Genomic DNA, 13810 nt, shown 5'->3' on the forward strand with positions numbered 1-13810 from the left:
GGGTGCCCCCCCCCCCCCCACACACACACACACACACACACACACACACACACTATTACTACTAAATACAGCTACTACTACTATGTAGCATGCCAATAGTGTGTGAAAGTTTGCAAAATTGTTACATTGGTGACTACTTGTAAATACATTTTGTCACCAAAAGCACATTTTCATTCTTGTTGCTATTTTACAGAAGAACAGGACCATTCAGATGTTTGAGGCATCACTAAAGCATAAAAAAACACTGCTGTGCATAAAACATATATTTTCAGAAAAAGCTTGTTTTCTGTGTTCTTGTTTATTTTGGGGGGGCGAGGTGGATCAAAACAGATGATTTGTGTGAAACCAACTACAGTATACTGTACTGCAAAATACAAAAAACTGGAATAAGGTAGAAACAAACTTTTTTTAGGGTGATATAAGATTAATTTGAAATTATAATAGCCTGCGTGTTTGGGCATCATAGTCTACTCCGGGGTATGCATACTTCAGGTTGTAACTATTGACATTTGGTATCTAGGAACATTTAGTCTTTTACATTGCTTCACTGCACATAACATTAAGACACACAGTATATGTGCCATTGAAACAACCTGATAACACCCCATGTCTTATCTTTTGTTTCATTTTGCAATATTAGACATGGACCATAGTTTCGTTTGGGGGTGGCATCCCTTTTAGCGTGTTTCTGGCACAGGCGTCAAAGTTAGAGGACACTGGAGCAACAGGGATAGGCAAACAAAGTATTTTTGACACAGAAGCACACAAGTTTAAGAAGTTCCATTCACTGGTTCTTGTTATTTGTGAAACGGGGCCCGTTGTCCTGACAAAGTTGTGCTGCCTGTGTTGCGAACTTGCGATTGTGTGACCAGGGGCGCTTTCCTGCCACTTGGTGCTGAACGCCTCTTCCTTCTCGGCGGATCGCGCGAGAAGGAAATAAAAAGTCGAAATGTCCCACTAAAAAAGGGGACGACAAAGACTAACGCGGACAACTTTTTCCGCGTGTAAAAACTTCCCCAAACCACTCGGACCATCGCCGTGTTTTTAGCTTTCCTTCCTTTGTTGTCGGTTCGGGTCCTTTCGACGGCTCTAAGGGAGGAGGAGGGGGAGGAATGGCTCTTTAACGCCGAGCGAAAGGCTCGAAACGCCGGGGAGCTTCTCCATTCCTCCCCCCTCTATCTCTACTTCCCCGATGTTTAACCCCCGCGTTGCTACGTTTCCCCGCTTCCAGCCCTTCCGCGTTAGTTCGCCGGTCACACAGCCGACACATACGCCGTACCGTGGAGCGTGACTCGCGGCCGTCTTTGGTCCCGGTTTAGCCCGTCGTCTGGGCGACCCAGAGCCTCGTTTTCGTCCACTTACCTCCGCCGCCATTCCGTTCCTGCGTGAGCCGACTAGCCCGGATGTTGTAGGTCTGTTGTGTAGCACTGTGCAACGCGACGTGTGTTACTCACTCAAGTTGTTGTCTACTTGTGGCCACGTAACTTTTTATCATCGACTTTGTCATATTTTACATCTCCGACGAGCCTAAGACGTCGTTTCAGTTATTGTAAAACTACTATTTCCTCTCCACCCCCCATACCAACAGTTTACATCTGCAATCTTCCGCCCATACAGTAGTATACAGTAGTTATTTGCCACTATACACTGTAGTACTGGAACGTATATTAAAACATTATCAAAATATTAGCAATATTATAAAAATCATGAAACTCGAAGGCCAAACATTTGCACAAACACAATGAAACTTTTCTTCAATTGTGTTTTTTTTTCATATAAAATTTTGTTACATTGGATTTACATCACATACTTCTCTGCTAACGCGTGCCTAAAGTACGGCTGTATCGACACAACAAAGATTTGAATTGTTTGAATATATTAAACACATTTCCCAGAGCAGACTGTGGCTGTGTTTACTTCAGTTGGGGGGAGTACAGTTTTCCACCCCAAATCACTTTTTGTCATTTGTTAAAGGGGAAGTGAAGTCAAAAAATTTTTTTACACTATGTCCTATGCAGCCCCGCTGGTCTAAACACAGTATTGTGATTAATCTTGCATTTTTGGAAAATGAATTTAGCGGCAAAATCCACGTTTTTATCCATCTCAGAGGTTGGCCATTTTGCCACTTGCTGCTGACTGAAAATGACAGCACAGTTGGTCAGGGCTGAGGCAATGACCAAGACGCCTCATCTGGCGAATGTCGCTTGACCACAATCAGAAAGCTGGTGAGCCGTGATTGGTTGTTAACTGAGGCCTGAGCCACTATGATGTCATTTTCAGTTGACAAGTGACAAAATGGCCGCCCCGAGACGGTTGAAAAAATGTGGATTTGCAGCTTAATTCCTTATCCTCAAATACATTATACAGAATACTGTGGTTAGACTAATGGGGGGAACATATTGTGAAGAAAAATTTTGACTTGACTTCTCAGTATAAACCAGACAGTAGTACATTTTAGGGATAAACCGATTACACTGGTCAACAGCAAATTTTAATCAGAGATGGCTTTAATATTATTATATTACGCATTATATTATTGTTATTACCGTACAGTATTTACCTTCTTTCTAGGTTTTACACTTTTTAAAATGAACCTAAAACAATAATTAAGATTAGAGTAAATTTACTTTGCGAGCTTGTGTGCTCAAACGTCTGTCACTGATTGGAGGCAAAATGTCTTGGACTTGGAGGGACGCATCGTGATTTCCACTTTCAAAACCGTATCGTGACAGCTTTAGTGATTAGGTTGAATGAAAATAAATCTTTGAAATAGCTTTATTGAGCAAAAGTTTTTTTTCGATAAAATGAGTCATTTTAGTCATATTCATTTTACATGTGTTCCTGAAACTGCCTTACTACCAGCATCTTCCCTTTCTTCAATGGAGGCGGAACCACTGTTAATTTTTCAGAAATGTTGGTGCCTAAATTGTCCTCCCATTTGAATGACCCGATGACTCTAAATGAGTCCGACTGAACATGTAAGTGTAGTGTGGTTATGTATGTCGAAGGGAGGGGGCAGGGAACAGTATGGCCAAAGCAGATAAAGATAGAAGCTGCTCTCTTCACACATGTATGTTTGACAGAGATGCTAAAAGTCCTCACGCTCTGTACTTGTAGAGTAAATACCGAGTAGTAAAGAAGTAGAAGAAATACTCTGGTAACAGCAGAAGTATTGATTCAACTCCATTAGAAGAATAAAAGTTTAAAAAAAGTATTTATTACATCGTTATTTTCTACTGCTGATTCATGCAATATGCTAGGAGGGATACGAACCTCAAACGTCTGAACTGTTAGGCAGACATGCTAACAACTAGGCCGCCGTGTGGCACCAGTTCATCAGTTGTATTAGGAAAAAAAAAAATCCAGTTTCCAAAGTAGCTGCAATTTGGACTTTTTTTTTAAGGCTTGCCAAGACTTTGCTGTGCCTCATGGGAAAAGTGCGCATAAAATCATAACCTGCTCAAGCACCAAAAAAGCAAGTTTAAGGTATCTGTGCGACATCAAATCAAGCAGCATCACACTGCACTCATGTAAACTTTAAATTGCCGTCTGCGAGCATTGTAAAGCAGCACGTGACAATTAAAAAGCACATACCATAACGCTCGTCTTCACTGTTCCCTCTCCGTTATGCCCCAAGCCTCAAATGAGGTCACCACATAAAAAAAACAGGCCCATCTTAGATTAAGGCATCAAGATTTTTAAATGTCTCCCGATCAATTTAAAGGGTTGGAAAAAGTGGATGTTGCTTCCAGTTGGAGGAAAAATAAAACAACTACATTAATTCAAATAGCCAGTAGGTGGAGACTGCACCACTTGCAAAACGAATCAGATTGCCACACATGAGAAAAGGATTGACTTCTCGTTTCACACATTTTATTTGGAGTAAATAAAACAGTTCCCCATGGGTTTATCATGTAAATAGCTGGGTTATTTACTTACTTTCACCCCTTTTGAGAATATCGGATGAAAGAGTGATGGTTCATACTAGTCTCCAATTAAGTTTGTCACCAAAAATTAACTGTACTGGTACAAGATACTTCTTTGTCAGGGTACTGATACAGTATGTTTGTACTGAACTTATACTTAGGTAAAAATGCTCCGATACTATGACACCATTACCATTTTACCAACCTGACCTTATTAGAATTGGGGAATTTGATTTAAATAAACATTGTGTGTCAATTGTAAGATGACCAAGTATCGGTACTTTGATCGATGAGTACGTACTGAAAAAAATGGTAATGGTGCATCACTAAACTGAACAGACAAGCCCAAAGCCTGAGTTTTCAAAGAAATATTGACCTATAGGAAAATGTGATACAGTTGAGAAACTGACACTAAATCAGGCGTCACCACCGTGGTAACCACGGGCACCGGGTGACTCCTGCGACCTGTTTTCCCCAGTGATGGGACATTGTGATTTCCTTGGAATGTTGACGAAATGATTATTTGAAAATGTGAACACTCTCAGAGATTTATAGAAAAATAAGTGTTGCCTATTGATATTTATCCGTTTGCTAATTATTGCGGGAAAGCACAAGAACGAATATCATTAATGATGAATAAAAACATAGTAATCACATTATGAAAGGCAATTTGAGCAAACTGGTTATTTCAGAAGTGTGTCTCAAACTGCTAGCACTTCGCATGAATCAGTACTCAGAAGTAGCTCTCAGCCACAAAAAGATTGGCGAGCCCTGCACGAGAGTATTCATCTTATCAAAGTACAATGGGTTTATTGTATCAACGCTTGTTTCAATATGATCCATATTTGAATCGATCCTTCCGCCGATACTTGTGAGATATGATATTTTTCTAGACTGAGTGGCATCACAACCATTCATCAGTTACAGCAGTCGACCACAAAGAGATAACATTGTGGTTACATATATTGCCGGCGTTGGGCCGGAACCTCCTATGTCACAATTTTCATGTGTGGCAACTCATATCTATCACATTCCATTGAGGAATCAAGTGGACTTACAGTAAATGGCATGTTCAAATGCTGACACTAACTTGGGAAGTAAAAACTTAATAAGTTTTATATTGATAAATATACAGTATACTGTAGATATGTACGTAGTGTATCATATTTCCTCATTCTCCGTTGACTTCCTGATTTTGTGTTTTGTGACCGGTCAACATTGACCACTTCACATGAGCGCCGTCAGCTGAGTCACACCGACGACGAGAGACCAACTTGTGATATCATGACACCGGAGTATCCACAACACCGCAATGGATTTGAAATTAATAAATGATACGAATGTGATTGTCTGGAATGAGATTGTTTCAACAGATGAAAGCGACTGATCCTGAATTGTTCCTAACTGAACAAATGCAGTATTAAGGCCACATTGGAAAATAAAAAACGATACTGCAAGAATAAAGTTGCAGAAATAATCTAGAAATAAAATCACAATGTTATGAAAAATATGTATTTTGAAGGCAAAATTTATGTATATTTGAGCAAATGAATAATTTTACAAGATTAAACAAATATATTTCGAGACTATTTTTTTCTAGAAAAAATATAAATAATACAAGAATGAGGGTTTTTTTCCCCCCAACTCACAATGATATGAGAATCAGGTTGAAATTTAATCAGGTAAAAATATTTTACACAATATCCTTCGAGTCAGATTACACACTTCTTAAAAAAGAAATAATCTTTATCCAAAAACCAACTACAACCTTTATTCTCGGGGGATTATAAATTTATTCTTATACAAATGTAAATAAAAGTATATAAATGTGCGTACTTGATTAATTTTTTCTTTTTTTTTTTTAAGTGTCGCTCCAATGCTCGTTCCCCTTCCACAAGGTGGCGATGCTGCTTTATCTATGAGTTCATGTGAGTCAACACAAGACGTTTCTCTATGGTCCCCATCATCAAATATTTTCCAGCAAATGTGCAAAATATCATCTGAAGGATTGACTCGTTATTTCTTCTATTTGATGACTTGTTCCAAACCTCCCAAATGGGGAACAGGATAACAACCACTGCCGTGGTGGCCCATTCCAAGATCAATTTCAATCCCCAGATAGCTACAATACGCTCGTATTATTCTGCACGCGTACTGAAGTCGCTTATGCGCTTGGATATTGTTAACCTACAGTATATCGCTTCCAGAGAGTGACTTTTCGAACCCCCTTTTGAAACTTTCACTGCCTATTTGCTGGGACATTCCAGTCACTCTTCCCAGTCTGCTCCATTAAGTGAGCATTTCCACTGCTCTCTCTCTCTCTCTCTCGCTCTCTCTGTTGCCCACTCCCTCTGCAAACAGGATGTTTGTGTCTCGGCGGGGCAGCGCACCAATACAAAGCTGATGAGATAGCGAGGCTCCGGCCACTGTGACAGATTAACAGGGATTTAAGCGGGGGGGTGCTTCCACTCGGATCTCACTGCTAAATCAACGCGGGAGGATGGAGAAAACAAGTCCATATGCCACATACACACAGTGTAGCGTATGATATCCTGTTTCAAGATGGCGCCAAAGTCCTACCCAGATAGGAAAGTTGTACTGGTGTTATGGAAACCATCTTTTTATGTCAAGGAGGAGCTACGTTTTGTCTGTATTGTTTGTAGAATTTACGGAGAGTCTTCACTGGATGTGCATGTACAAGTACATTTTTGGCGCAGTTTTTTGAGATCATCAGAGCCATTTATTTGTCAAGCGTGAGAGATGAGTTTGTGTTTTGGATTGACAAAAACAGCTTGATGCATCATTCCATTCATTAGAATTACTGTGTGGAGGTTGCATGTTCTCCCCTGTGCCTGCGTGGGTTTTCTCCGGGTACTCCGGTTTCCTCCCACATTCCAAAAACAAGCACGGCAGGTTAATGGAGCACTTGAAATTGTCCCAAGGTGTGAGTGTGAGTGCGGATGGTTTGATCGATGAGTACGTACTGAAAAAAATGGTAATGGTGCATCACTAAACTGAACAGACAAGCCCAAAGCCTGAGTTTTCAAAGAAATATTGACCTATAGGAAAATGTGATACAGTTGAGAAACTGACACTAAATCAGGCGTCACCACCGTGGTAACCACGGGCACCGGGTGACTCCTGCGACCTGTTTTCCCCAGTGATGGGACATTGTGATTTCCTTGGAATGTTGACGAAATGATTATTTGAAAATGTGAACACTCTCAGAGATTTATAGAAAAATAAGTGTTGCCTATTGATATTTATCCGTTTGCTAATTATTGCGGGAAAGCACAAGAACGAATATCATTAATGATGAATAAAAACATAGTAATCACATTATGAAAGGCAATTTGAGCAAACTGGTTATTTCAGAAGTGTGTCTCAAACTGCTAGCACTTCGCATGAATCAGTACTCAGAAGTAGCTCTCAGCCACAAAAAGATTGGCGAGCCCTGCACGAGAGTATTCATCTTATCAAAGTACAATGGGTTTATTGTATCAACGCTTGTTTCAATATGATCCATATTTGAATCGATCCTTCCGCCGATACTTGTGAGATATGATATTTTTCTAGACTGAGTGGCATCACAACCATTCATCAGTTACAGCAGTCGACCACAAAGAGATAACATTGTGGTTACATATATTGCCGGCGTTGGGCCGGAACCTCCTATGTCACAATTTTCATGTGTGGCAACTCATATCTATCACATTCCATTGAGGAATCAAGTGGACTTACAGTAAATGGCATGTTCAAATGCTGACACTAACTTGGGAAGTAAAAACTTAATAAGTTTTATATTGATAAATATACAGTATACTGTAGATATGTACGTAGTGTATCATATTTCCTCATTCTCCGTTGACTTCCTGATTTTGTGTTTTGTGACCGGTCAACATTGACCACTTCACATGAGCGCCGTCAGCTGAGTCACACCGACGACGAGAGACCAACTTGTGATATCATGACACCGGAGTATCCACAACACCGCAATGGATTTGAAATTAATAAATGATACGAATGTGATTGTCTGGAATGAGATTGTTTCAACAGATGAAAGCGACTGATCCTGAATTGTTCCTAACTGAACAAATGCAGTATTAAGGCCACATTGGAAAATAAAAAACGATACTGCAAGAATAAAGTTGCAGAAATAATCTAGAAATAAAATCACAATGTTATGAAAAATATGTATTTTGAAGGCAAAATTTATGTATATTTGAGCAAATGAATAATTTTACAAGATTAAACAAATATATTTCGAGACTATTTTTTTCTAGAAAAAATATAAATAATACAAGAATGAGGGTTTTTTTCCCCCCAACTCACAATGATATGAGAATCAGGTTGAAATTTAATCAGGTAAAAATATTTTACACAATATCCTTCGAGTCAGATTACACACTTCTTAAAAAAGAAATAATCTTTATCCAAAAACCAACTACAACCTTTATTCTCGGGGGATTATAAATTTATTCTTATACAAATGTAAATAAAAGTATATAAATGTGCGTACTTGATTAATTTTTTCTTTTTTTTTTTTAAGTGTCGCTCCAATGCTCGTTCCCCTTCCACAAGGTGGCGATGCTGCTTTATCTATGAGTTCATGTGAGTCAACACAAGACGTTTCTCTATGGTCCCCATCATCAAATATTTTCCAGCAAATGTGCAAAATATCATCTGAAGGATTGACTCGTTATTTCTTCTATTTGATGACTTGTTCCAAACCTCCCAAATGGGGAACAGGATAACAACCACTGCCGTGGTGGCCCATTCCAAGATCAATTTCAATCCCCAGATAGCTACAATACGCTCGTATTATTCTGCACGCGTACTGAAGTCGCTTATGCGCTTGGATATTGTTAACCTACAGTATATCGCTTCCAGAGAGTGACTTTTCGAACCCCCTTTTGAAACTTTCACTGCCTATTTGCTGGGACATTCCAGTCACTCTTCCCAGTCTGCTCCATTAAGTGAGCATTTCCACTGCTCTCTCTCTCTCTCTCTCGCTCTCTCTGTTGCCCACTCCCTCTGCAAACAGGATGTTTGTGTCTCGGCGGGGCAGCGCACCAATACAAAGCTGATGAGATAGCGAGGCTCCGGCCACTGTGACAGATTAACAGGGATTTAAGCGGGGGGGTGCTTCCACTCGGATCTCACTGCTAAATCAACACGGGAGGATGGAGAAAACAAGTCCATATGCCACATACACACAGTGTAGCGTATGATATCCTGTTTCAAGATGGCGCCAAAGTCCTACCCAGATAGGAAAGTTGTACTGGTGTTATGGAAACCATCTTTTTATGTCAAGGAGGAGCTACGTTTTGTCTGTATTGTTTGTAGAATTTACGGAGAGTCTTCACTGGATGTGCATGTACAAGTACATTTTTGGCGCAGTTTTTTGAGATCATCAGAGCCATTTATTTGTCAAGCGTGAGAGATGAGTTTGTGTTTTGGATTGACAAAAACAGCTTGATGCATCATTCCATTCATTAGAATTACTGTGTGGAGGTTGCATGTTCTCCCCTGTGCCTGCGTGGGTTTTCTCCGGGTACTCCGGTTTCCTCCCACATTCCAAAAACAAGCACGGCAGGTTAATGGAGCACTTGAAATTGTCCCAAGGTGTGAGTGTGAGTGCGGATGGTTGTTTGTCTATGTGTGCCCTACGATTGGGTGTACCCCACCATCTGATGAGAGGCAGCCGGCAGAGCCTCTCAAGTGGTAAAAGCTCAGACTGTGCCCGTGGTCGTCATGGTAACAAAAGCTAGACCCCTCATTGGACCAGCATGTTATTACGACTTCTCGGGATTGTAAGAAATTGTGAAAGAAACAAAAGAGAAAAAGCACAATATGTCTCTTACTAAAAAAACGAGACATATACAAGGTAGCTCCTGATCACCACTGACACAGGCCTGGCCAGACTTGAGGTTTTTGCTGCAATAATAATCAACAGCGGGATTTAAAGGCCACATGACAGGACTCAGGAGATTTGGGTTTCCATGTATTGTACTGCATCAAGTGGCTGAACTCACCACACTTAATATCAGATGCCTGGGCTGCGGTTTGTGGAACACAGGATCTAAACGTGACAGGAGATTGTTTCATAGCATAACAATGTCGCTCCAGAGTCAGCCAAAGAACAAGCGGCTGCTTCAGGCAAACGCTCGCATTCAAACAAGCAAGAAGCTAATTGGATGAGACGAGAAATCAAGAGAGAATTCACCAGATTTGGGTGTTTCCATCGTACAAAGGGGCGGTTGTTGCGAATGACTGGTGAAAGGAAATGTGGGACTGGATAACATGGACTTTAAAAAAAAAAAAAGCCTTTTACTGTGGATCATTTTTAGATTTATGTTTGTGCCAGGTCGTGGTTATTCTAAATATCCACGGGCAAGAAGAGTGCTCATGTTAATTACAAGACAGGGCTATGGCCCAACCGACATTTATTTCTATTCTGATGCTGATTCTGATATTTGGCAAGTAAAATTCCGATAACCAATTCATAAAAAAAAAAAAATATATATATATATATATATCAGTAATGCTAGCCATTCTTTACAGCGGATAAATATATGTCTGTGAGTTTTGTTGTTTTGTCTACATGTGTTGCTCCTCCATTTGTGCTGCTTTAAGTGGTACAATGCCTCAACCCCGATGCTATTTGTTAGCCTGTCTTTGGTAGTTTGCATTTCTGTTAGCCTGAAGCTAAACAGCGTTGGCGACGCAAAGCTTTGTAGTTGCTTTAAATTCACAACATGTATTTCCCTTTGTTGTATTTTTTTGTTTTTGTTTTTGTAGCTCCAAGTGATTTGTCTGTCCTGGTCTTTTGTCTATTAATTGAGTACTGCAACTGTTTGGATTGTTTCTTTCATGATGCCTTACCTATTTGTTTTTTTATTTCTGTCATTGTGGTGTTAAAGCTTTATGTGTCTTTCTGGACTATTTTTGAAACCTGCCTTGGGACTAAGGCAAAAAGTTAGCATTTATGCTAAGTCCGGCGCATTTCCACTGTTTATTCTTGTGTTGATTAATGTGCACTGTCCCAAAGAAATAAATAAATAAAATAAAATGTAAATAAAAGTATGTGTATCATTTATATCACTTATATCAAGTTGTATATACATACTATATATACGATTTATTTTCTTGTGTAACAGTAAGAATGTTAAAAAAAAAAAATGACGGGTCACAAACGTCTCACGTCACTTTTCTTCATGCCCGGCGACATTCTGCAACGTTCTCCTGATTTATTAATAGTCATTTTGGCTTGGACCCTCGAAGAACAAGCAGACTTTATGGAAACAGCAGAGGGCACGTCCTGTGAGACACTTGCATAAAAGTACACTGGTGGAAAGTTATATGCAGCACTGCCCTCTCCACTTTCAGGCACTCTCCTCCCTCCAACCCTTGTATCACCCTCTTCCCTGTGGTTCTCTGGGCCAACCGCTTCTTTCCTGGTCTACATTTGCCATTTTTGGCCTTAGATCCCTTCAAACGCAGCTGTGTTGGCTTAAAAGTGTACCGTTTTTTTTTTTCTTTTTTTTTTTTTGGGGGGGGGGGGTTGATTCTGTATAGCCGAATTCTATTTTGGATCAAAGCGGACCAAAACATCAATGCCAAAAGCGTTGGCTGCCGATTTTGGCGACACAACCGATTCTCTGTTTGCTCGGATTTCCTGCCGCGTTGTTTTTTTTTTTTTTCAAAAAGGTGCAAGAAACCTGTGCATGAATCAGGCCAGGAAGTCATGTCATTAAGTTGGTCACGCCCCAGACACTCGGGCCATTCAGCAGCCACGCGCGCATAGATGTGCCATAGATACTACGCACAAGCTCACGTCTGTTTGAATCCACCGTCACGAGCACCCCCTCCGTACCCCCTGCCATCGTCGCTATCATATGACCCCAAGCGGAGGTCGGCCGGGTGGCATTACATCATTACTTGCGACGGTCGCTCGGCCTCCAAAACTGTCGTTCATCATTTTAACACCGAGTGAACATCTTGGCAGGCTTTTCTACGACTGGGGCATTTGATACGAAAGGCTCAAATTTCCATGAATTTTGAAGACCACCATTGGGGAACCTGTTCATAGCATGTCGTATGTCGCAATACTTGAATTCGGAGAAACTGCTTGTGCTTCTGTTTTGTTTAGCAATAGCATTATTATGGAAAAGTGACTATTGAATTGTTTGTAGTGTACAAACATATTTGCCTGCCCATCCGCTGAATATTCTGTTTCAATTACCGTAATATGTACATATCTTTTTTGTTTTTTGTGAGGTGCCTACAGTGGATATAAAAAGTCAACACAAGCCTGTGGAAACTTTTTAGATTCAGTGTAGGCCATGGATTGGTGGTTGCGGGGGTGGGGGGGGGGCAGCGGAAGATTGACTATTTTGGAATTTTAGTGTGTCTTTTGGTTATTAATTTAAAAAATATAAATCCTATATGTACATATCAAAAAGTCTACACACCCCTGTTGGGAATGCAGATGTCTGTGATATCGAGACAAGACACCAAGATAAATAACTTCTACATTTTTTCCGGCATTAATGAAACCTAGAACCTGTGCAAGTCAAATGAATTTCTGCTCATCTTTTCCAAATTGGAAGTAACAAATACATAACTGGAATAATGAGGGAGAATAATTGCGCACACCCTCTTATAAGTGTGATATGGATTCAGAATTAACCAATCACATTGAAACTCATTTTAAATGGAAGTCAACAAACACTTAACACCATTTAAATTTCCTGTGCTCAACCCCAGATAAAGTTCAGGTGTTCTAGTAGGCTCTTCATTATTTTTATTTATTTATTTCGCTTTCGAGCAGAAGATTTGTGCTAACATTGACTGCATCTTGAACTTCTCATCATTTTCTTTACCTTGACTAAGGCCTCAGGTCCAGATGGTGAAAAACGGCCTCATGGCCAGATGGAGAAAAACAGCCCCAAAGCATGCTTCACTCTGTTCTTTTGGTGGTCCTTGCACCAAACATACCTTCTGGAATAATGACCCAAAAATGTCAACCTTGGTTGAGTCGGACCACAACACATTTTCTTCCCACATGTGTTTGGGAGGTTTTGTGGGTTTTCCACAGGGGTGTATAAACCTTTATTATACACTGTAATACCACCCAAACATTGAGTTTCTCCACCCATGGCTTAGCAGCTACCAGGGCTAATATCTGGCATTTGCCCCCCCACCCTATCGTTTCAAAGCCAAAAGCTAAGCACAGAACATGAACATAGAATGTACCTTTGCGGTAGATTGTCTTCAGTCCACCGAGAGGGCATGTCTTTATCTTTTGGACTTCTTCCATTTCAAACAATTCCATTTGGGCGAGCTCTGCAGAGAAAACAAAGTCACTAAAGCCCCGTAAGCCTTTATGGAAATTTCTAATCTACAGCATTTTTATTCTGGCCAACCTCAATGGTGTTGGGCTGACGTTGAAGTAAAGTATACCCAAGCCAAAACACACACAAAAACTGCACAATGCCCAACTCATTTGCCAGTTCTTGCTCGGATTATATGGAGGCAGTAACTCTGTTTTAGAACCATGTGTCTCGGCGCTGGCAGCGGCTGTTAAAAGTAATGCATTTTAGACATGTGCTCAGTTTCCTGTTAGACGGTTTTGCCTTAGACACCAGGGAAAAGCGCTCATGGGCCAAGGCGAGGGCAAGGTTGTAGCGGTGTCGGTGTTAGGTCTGCTCACTGGCGGGGAAGTCACGAAATACTCGTACTTTGTGACTGCAATTAATTTTTTGGACAACTTTTTATTTTTTACCTTGCCAAAATTGACTTTCTACATTTTTTTTCAACCTTTGTGGATGAGGAAGAGACGGAAATGTAAGAAATAGAGAGGTGAAGTCAACCGCGGTTCT

General features: G+C 40.4%; 1 protein-coding gene across 5 annotated transcripts in view; it reads right to left on the reverse strand.

The window, feature by feature from the left end:
- Positions 1 to 13264, reverse strand: part of mier2 (mesoderm induction early response 1, family member 2) — a 22502-nt gene extending 9238 nt beyond the window's left edge. For 3 of the 5 annotated variants that reach the window (XR_002171374.1, XM_019897286.1, XM_019897283.1), the window contains exon 1: positions 1280 to 1371. The gene's annotated coding sequence lies outside the window, so the exon portion shown is untranslated. Of the gene's footprint in view, positions 1 to 1279; positions 1590 to 13184 lie in introns of those variants that run through there. The other 2 variants (XM_019897285.1, XM_019897284.1) reach the window with 2 other exon arrangements.
- Positions 13265 to 13810: the final 546 nt, after the last annotated feature.

Source organism: Hippocampus comes, unplaced genomic scaffold (genome assembly GCF_001891065.2).
Source record: "Hippocampus comes isolate QL1 unplaced genomic scaffold, H_comes_QL1_v1.1 scaffold22, whole genome shotgun sequence".
NCBI classification, from domain to species: Eukaryota; Metazoa; Chordata; class Actinopteri; order Syngnathiformes; family Syngnathidae; genus Hippocampus; species Hippocampus comes.